Source organism: Amphiura filiformis, chromosome 7, assembly GCF_039555335.1.
Source record: "Amphiura filiformis chromosome 7, Afil_fr2py, whole genome shotgun sequence".
NCBI classification, from domain to species: Eukaryota; Metazoa; Echinodermata; class Ophiuroidea; order Amphilepidida; family Amphiuridae; genus Amphiura; species Amphiura filiformis.
Window position 1 is genome coordinate 42998495 of NC_092634.1, and position 8814 is coordinate 43007308.

Below are 8814 nucleotides of genomic sequence, written 5' to 3' on the forward strand. Positions count from 1 at the left end.
ACTTTGAAAATTATGGGTTCAGAGGATTTGTACTAGATTGGTTTAGACGTTACTTCTATAACAGCAAGTTGTATGCTTGGTGACGTTAATATTATATTGTATATTCAGTGACAAGATAATAACAATATCTAAAAACGTTGGAATCATTAACACACATGAGCATTTTGTATTGTCTTGTCTGTAATTTATGACATTCTAGCGTGGGAAAACACGTTTAAAAAGTTCAAAAAACGCGCTGTTAAGAATTTAATGTAGAACCAGTTTTAGACACCCTAGCAGACCATTATTTATTGATACAAACGGGAACTTGGTGTATAGTTAGCCTCTCAGCCACGCGCAATTGGGAAATGGTGTTCACTTTATGTTTGAAGTCGATTCTTGACCAAAATTTTCCGAGGAACACGATCCCGGTGGGCAATTTTAAAAAAAATGTGCCCAAAGTGCCCTTTTCCGGGGTGCTCCCATTTTGGGGGTCAAAATTTGTCTTTAAGCATTCTCTGAACAAATATGGTGTATTTGGTATCTATTTATATGTTTTCGGGCATGGAAAATCTATTCCGATAGTTTTTAAAATCAAAAATAGCTGCCTTATGCTCAAAAATCCAAAATGGCGCCCAAAATGCCTTTTTCTGGGTGTGCTCCCATTTTGGGGGTCAAAAGTTGTTTATAAGCATTCTCTGGCCAAATATGGTATATTTGGTGTCTATTTATATGTTTTCGAGCATGCAAAATATATTCTGATAGTTTCAAAATAGCTGCCTTATGCTCAAAAATCCAAAATGGCGCCCAAAATGCCTTTTTCCGGGGGTGCTCCCATTTTTGGGGTCAAAATTTGTTTTTAAGCATTCTCTGGCCAAATATGGTATATTTGGTGTCTATTTATATGTTTTCGAGCACGACAAATCTATTCTGATAGTTTTTTAAATAAAAAATAGCTGCCTTATGCTCAAAAATCCAAAATGGCGCATAAAATGCAATATTTGTCCAAAATGAAATATTTCCCCATGTAGGAACATTTTAAAAATGATTTTAGTACATATTTGCATTGTGTGGTGTACAAAGATCAGAATCAATCTATTTTTAAAATTCAAAATGGCTGCTGCATACCCAAAATTCAAAATGGCGGCCAAAACGATGTACTAATGTGGCCAAAAGAGAATCAATGTTCCACAACTTTAGTGTCGAAAATTAAGTGTTAGTTTAAATATAATTATGTAGAAATGTGTTGTCAGCAGTTTATGACAGCTCAAAATGGTTGCTATTGGCTTGAAATCATACTAGTAATGTCCGTCACATAGCTCATAAGGACTGTTTGTACAAGTATATGATAATGATCTTAGGTTCAATTTGCATTGTCTTGATTTAAACTTATATTACATCTCCCTTCAAAATCCAAAATAGCTGCAAGAACTAAAACACCACCTAATAGTGATTTGCTGTCCATTTTGAACACCAATTACCTTAATTACCGTTACATTCAAGATGGCCGATAAAGTTTATTTCGTATTTCCCTATTTCATATAGTTATTAATTGTCATTTTTACGAGTCCTCTTCTGAACTCTCTTCACTCAACGGGATTTCTTCGTCCTCTGAATCTTCAGAGTCGCTGATCAGATCATATCCACTTAATTCTGTTGGGATTTCTGGAGTCGGCATGACTGCTTCTGGTGGTTCATCCCCTTCCTCCTCTTCCACCATCTGTCTCACCTCATCTTCATTTGGAAGTGCCGAAACGGGCTTAAGAACATCATCATCATCAAGTTCCCAGCCGTAGTATAGAGGATTATGTTGTTAGAACATACCAACCAGGCAATTAACCATACCGTTTACTACAAAGTTTGCACGTTGGATGTGGCATTTCATTGATTTACTGCCAGGGGTAGCCTCTGAGACGGGGTTACCTTCCGCTTCTTTCCCTTTCCACACATTCTCATTGCATAGCGACTATCCCTTGCCGTCATTTCCTTCCTTGGCCTGTTGTAAACTATGTGAAGTATGAAGTCTGTAACTTCATTAACTTCATCTTGGTAAAGGCTGGTTGCGTGAAGTCGCTGTCTGTTACTACATGAAAAGCAGGTAGGCAGCAGCTCTTGCAAATATCTCTTCCAAGCTGATTTGCAAGAAACTTGATATCATGGTACGTTATGCATGGTCTTGACAGCCTGGTCTCTTGTCTGAAATAAACATCTCTTCCTAGAGTAGAGTCATCAGATAAGATGAAATCAGCTAGAAGTTGCGTTAGCTGCAGTTTGTTGGATTCATTTTTAAAGAAGTCATTCCATTCACCAAGCTGTGCAGTGGTAACTGTTGGTCAAGGTGAGTTAATCTTCTTTCTCTTCCTTTGTCTGGACGACCCTTAGACAGGTACAGTGTTGAATCATCGGGTATACGACATACAGGCATAGCGGTGATATGAGTGGTGGTAATAGGTGATGTGAGTGGTGGTAATCAACCAACAGTTGGGTACCCAGTAATGGGAATGATGGCCATCCATGAAATTAGTGTTGCAAAATAGTATCCTTTCATCAATCTGACAGTGCAAGGGATGCTTTGTAGTGAAGTGAAGTTTGGCACCAAGAGTGTTTGTGATCTTAAAAGGCCTTGGGGCCCGGCAAATTTTAAGGACCATGCAGAGTGGTTCTTATGATAAGTGTGGGTGGGCAAAAATAAATCTATAGTCTTACCAGAAGCCCGTGACGACAGGTGAATACATGTGAATACAGATGAAAAGTAGATCATTGTTCAGAAATAGCTTATACAACTCCTGTCACCTGTAGCACCGAATTCCTCAGCACCAATTGACATCGAATGTTGTGTCGTCGATGCCATGCGTATCGTCCGTATGATGACAATAAAAGGTCTGAAGCCATTAACCTTTAGATCGTGGGTGAAAAGAGACATCGAGTCATTAGAGTAACCTCAAGTTACTCTCAGGTAGAATTCTTCATATAGTGTTCGACCCGATGATATTCAACACTGTCTAAGTGTCGACCAGACAGAGGAAGAGAAAGAAGATTAACTCACCTTGACCAACAGTTACCACAGCTTGGTGAATGGAATGACCTCCTTACAAATGAATCCAACAAACTGCAGCTAACGCAACTTCTAGCTGATTTCATCTTATCTGATGACTCTACTCTAGGAAGAGATGTTTATTTCAGACAAGAGATCAGGCTGTCAAGAGCAGGCATAACTTACCATGATATCAAGTTTCTTGCAAATCAGCTTGGAAGAGATTTTGCAAGAGCCTACATGCTTTTCATGTAGTAACAGGCAGCGACTTCACGCAACCAGCCTTTACCAAGATGAAGTTAATGAAGTTACAGACTTCATACTTCACATAGTTTACAACAGGCCAAAGAAGGAAATGACGGCAGGGGATAGTCGCTATGCAATGAGAATGTGTGGAAAGGGAAAGAAGCGGAAGGTAACCCCGTCTCAGAGGCTTCCCCCTGGCAGTAAATCAATGAAATGCCACATCCAACGTGCAAACTTTGTAGTAAACTGTATGGTTAATTGCCTGGTTGGTATGTTCTAACAACATAATCCTCTATACTACGGCTGGGAACTTGATGATGATGATGTTCTTAAGCCCGTTTGGTAACGTGGTTCGGCACTTCCAAATGAAGATGAGGTGAGACAGATGGTGGAAGAGGAGGAAGGGGATGAACCACCAGAAGCAGTCATGCCGACTCCAGAAATCCCAACAGAACTAAGGGGATACTAGATCTGATCAGCGACTCTGAAGATTCAGAGGACGAAGAAATCCCGTTGAGTGAAGAGAGTTCAGAAGAGGACTCGTAAAAATGACAATTAATGACTATATGAAATAGGAAAATACGAAATAAACTTTATCGGCCATCTTGAATGTAACGGTAATTAAGGTAATTGGTGTTCAAAATGGACAGCAAATCACTATTAGGTGGTGTTTTAGTTCTTGCAGCTATTTTGGATTTTGAAGGAGCTGTAATAGAAGTTTAAATCAAGACAATGCAAATTGAACCTAAGATCATTATCATATACTAGTACAAACAGTCCTTATGAGCTATGTGACGGACATACTAGTATGATTTCAAGCCAATAGCAACCATTTTGAGCTGTCATAAACTGCTGACAACACATTTCTACATAATTATATTTAAACTAACACTTAATTTTCGACACTAAAGTTGTGGAACCGCCGAACATTGTTTTCTATTGGCCACATTAGTACATCGTTTTGGCCGCCATTTTGAATTTTGGGTATGCAGCAGCCATTTTGAATTTTAAAAATAGATTGATTCCGATCTTTGTACACCACACAATGCAAATAGGTACTAAAATCATTTTTAAAATGTTCCTACATGGGGAAATATTTCATTTTGAACAAATATTGCATTTTATGCGCCATTTTGGATTTTTGAGCAGAAGGCAGCTATTTTTTATTTAAAAAACTATCAGAATAGATTTGTCGTGCTCGAAAACATATAAATAGACACCAAATATACCATATTTGGCCAGAGAATGCTTAAAAACAAATTTTGACCCCCAAAATGGGAGCACCCCCGGAAAAAGGCATTTTGGGCGCCATTTTGGATTTTTGAGCATAAGGCAGCTATTTTGAAACTATCAGAATAGATTTTGCATGCTCGAAAACATATAAATAGACACCAAATATACCATATTTGGTCAGAGAATGCTTAAAAACAACTTTTGACCCCCAAAATGGGAGCACACCCGGAAAAAGGCATTTTGGGCGCCATTTTGGATTTTTGAGCATAAGGCAGCTATTTTTGATTTTAAAACCTATCAGAATAGATATTCCATGCCCGAAAACATATAAATAGACACCAAATATACCATATTTGTTCAGAGAATGCTTAAAGACAAATTTTGACCCCCAAAATGGGAGCACCCCCGGAAAAGGGCACTTTGGGCACATTTTTTCAAAAAAGGCCCACCGGGATCGTGTTCCTCGGAAAATTTTGGGCAAAAATCGACTTCAAACATAAAGTGAACACCATTTCCCAATTGCGCGTGGCTGAGAGGCTAACTAGTATCTATGTACATACAATAAGGACTAACCAACTATATTGCAATATAATTGTATATAATTATATGAAATTCATAAATATATTCAGAAAAATAATGATTATGATAAAAGAAATTAAACTAATTTTTATTCTACAGGTATCAGAACATCAGGTCCTGGAATGATGTTCGGTTGTTTAGTTTTTTTTTTTTTTTGGGGGAGGGGTTTCTTTGTAATATTTAAGACATATTACATGAATTAGACGAATCAAATGTATGTTTTTATCATGTTTAGATGTTAAATATTAGTCATTTTAACAAGAATGAAAGAAGAAAAAACACTTGATATCTTGGCTGCTTAACTCTGGAGCTATATGGAGATTTAATGTCATATATAAATTGTTTGGAATTTTAACTTAAAATTACTTTTTATTTGAAAGAAATCGGACATTCGGTTCTGATTTTATGATTCATATACGTTGACAGGACACTGCGAAATTTAAACCACTTGTAATATTTCCTATATTTTCCTATATTGCATTATGCACATTTTCTCTTTTGTATTCTATTGTTTTTAGAGGGCAATTTTGACAACTTTGTAGTTAAACTGGTTATTAAACTTATTTTTTTAAAGACAATTGTTTTATCTGTTTATTATTATTGCACATATCCATTGGCATTTCTAATGCCTTATTTGCATATTTATATGCCTAATTCGCATAAAACGTTAATTTTAGCAAAATGTTGCTTCGAGTCATTATAAACCTTGCGCGCAGCTGTTTTCGGTAACGCAATGTCCAGTTGCTTTAAAATTTGGCACATACATCATTGGTATCTTTTTCTAGAAACACATAATTAAAAATAAATAGCCCCAAAACGACGCATTTGCGCACTTTTTTCTTCAAAAACCGACTTTATACAAAAAAAATCCGTTCTATGCGTATTTAGACATATACGCAGAATTGAACAAACCGTTACCGAAAAAAGCTGCGCGCAGATTTACCCAAAAAATCCAATATGGCAGTGGTTGCTATTGTAAAAACATGAAAAAAAAATCCCAAGAAAACATGACGAACTGGTTTCGTCATCCACCAGAGTCTAACACTTTCATGGTTGAATATTTAACAAAAATAAAATAATACTATGCATTGTTAATAGTACTGCGAAGCCCAGAAATAAAACCAAGGATATATGAACATAATACGAATTTAATAGACATATTTGTTGTGATTTTCTAGTACTGACGAATCACAGATAGGTATACATTTCTTATTGTATTATACTGATTGTAGAGGGCGGAATCATATCGAATTGTATGCAGTGAAAAGCCGTGCTATGTTCGCTAATATTCTTTACGAGCGCTCGTCCATTCGCTGAAGCTACTTTGCGAGTCATATGACGGATTATAGCAATGCGGAATTCAGGAGGGTATGAGGTAAACAGGCTTTGCTGTACTGTCCAGATTTTAAAGGCGAGTGGTTAATCACTCGGTAGCATAATGCTAGGCGAGTAGTTGAATTTTCACAAATATCACTTATTTGGATATAATCAAGTAGAGCTTCGGTCTTAAAACGGTACTTATGTATTAACGTCGAAATGCGCGCGAAGCGTGCTAAATTTTTTGACTTTCTCCGCTTGGAGGGGGCAGCGAATCGCTTAAATGCTGACTTGACTCACTGATTCAGTGGCAGATTTTGGGAGATTTTCAGCGAGTAATATTTAGTGTCAATGGTGAGTGGAAAGTCGCTCACTAGAAATCAAACTGCAAGGCGTGGGTATACCCTAAATGGAAGCTAGTTCCACGGGATACGACGGGTGAGCGGGTTGGTCCCCTAAATTGGAATTTGGAGCACCACGGTGGTGGCATGTGGGCAAGAGCAACGTGTAACAGCACATGCTTTTAATAGATCATATCAACCTAAGCACAGAAGGGTGGAAGAAGTTGCTCCCTGTCTTGAAATACCGGGACGAAATTGACCAAATGTGTGGTGTCCTCTTCCTAAGACATGTTTCATAACTTCATTTTGGGTCATAAAATATACAATCATTGAAATTGTAGATGGGGATCCTAGTGTTAAAACAACAATGAATATTTGTAAAACAACAACAATAGCCCGACCAACTGTCCCAACTTCAGAAGTTCCTTCCAACCATCTGATTATCATCCGTGTACAATTGACCTACCATCATATTCCTGGAACTCTACTACATAACATACAGTCCCATGAAATATTCACGTCGTTGCACAGATGTTTCACATGGACAAATCATATATCAAAATGTTCAGAAGAGTCTGCAAAATCTTTTCTGCCATGTTGCCAAAAATTAATGTGTAACCCAAGCGTATATATTCCGTTTCTATGGCGACGGTCACGCTATTAATGGATCTTTGTCATTTTTCACCCCAAAATGTCACATAGCTAACTCTTTGAAACTAAATGGAGAAGAAACTATCATATGTGTGCAGAATACCTGACATATGGATATGTAATATATATGATCAAAATCTTCATTTTATTCAATGCATTAGATTTATGGGTGAAAATGTACTTTTAGTGCTTTTTATCCAATTTTGAACCAAAAAAAATGCAATTTTTACATGGTAACATTTATGAAAAATGATTAATGCGTCATGAAAATATGTGTTCCTATAGGTTTGTACAGGTCCATTTGGTCGAATGCCTTATAATAATAGTTCTTGCTGCCGTAACCTTCGCCTTCATGCATAATGTTTTCTCAGAGTTTTCTCAATAAATTGCAACCAATAATTATTTGGTTGTTTTCCAGATTCTGGAGAGCGCCATCCACAATGGCACGCGTGTGAGATTTAACGCAGGGAAAAGAAAGGGCGCAATTCACTCAAATTAGATGTTTTAGATGATGCTTAAATAATTATGTAATGGTCATTTATTTGTCAAGTTACTAAGCAGAGGAAAACAGAGAAAAACTTTGAGAGTGTTCAGAAATTAAAAACAAAACAAAAATATTTTGATAGTGTACAGTGTTCAGAAAGAAAGAAAAAAATAAAGAAAGAAAGAGAGATAGAGGGGGAGAGAGAAGAGAGAGAGAGAGCCCATAAGTCAAAGGTTATTCAAGTGAAAAAATGACTGATTAACATGATTAATGGTATCCTGATTAATCGAAACTGTTGATTGGGCACCAATTTGACTTACTTCCCCAAGTTATTAAAAAACTAGAGACGTCAGCTTAGCATTATGCTATTCAGATTTTAGTATATAATAATACATAGATTTCTCGAAATTTCCTGAATGTCGAATCCACAGTGGGACAAAATTATAGGTCTTTATCCTTTAGTTGATAAGAATTCTGCAATCTTATTGGTCAAACACCACTTGGATAAAAAGTCGTATTACCTGCGTACTCCTCCTTAATATACAGGCAGGTAATATTTCCCGTATTACCTGCGTCGTCCCAACACTCGCGCGTCTGCGTAACATGACTCGCGCGAAATCCTAAACTGGCGCGAATATTTCACGCGCGGCCTGGCTGCACTGTCAAAAAGCAAGAAAGAAACTGGCCTACTTTTCAGTAAGATTATCAAACTAAATTCCTTCAGCAAAGTTTACGAACAAGTCGGAAGATGATTCATGTTCAGTAAAGGATAAAATCGTTACCCCCTGTTTGTTCTCACGAAATACGGGAAAATATCTACGGTCTGATGTCGTATTCCATTCAGCTTTCGGCTTCATGGAATACGGCACCAGACCGTAGATATTTTCCCGTATTTCGTGAACAAACAGGGGGTAACTAATAATATTTCCATTGACTGCCCTAGGTATTGA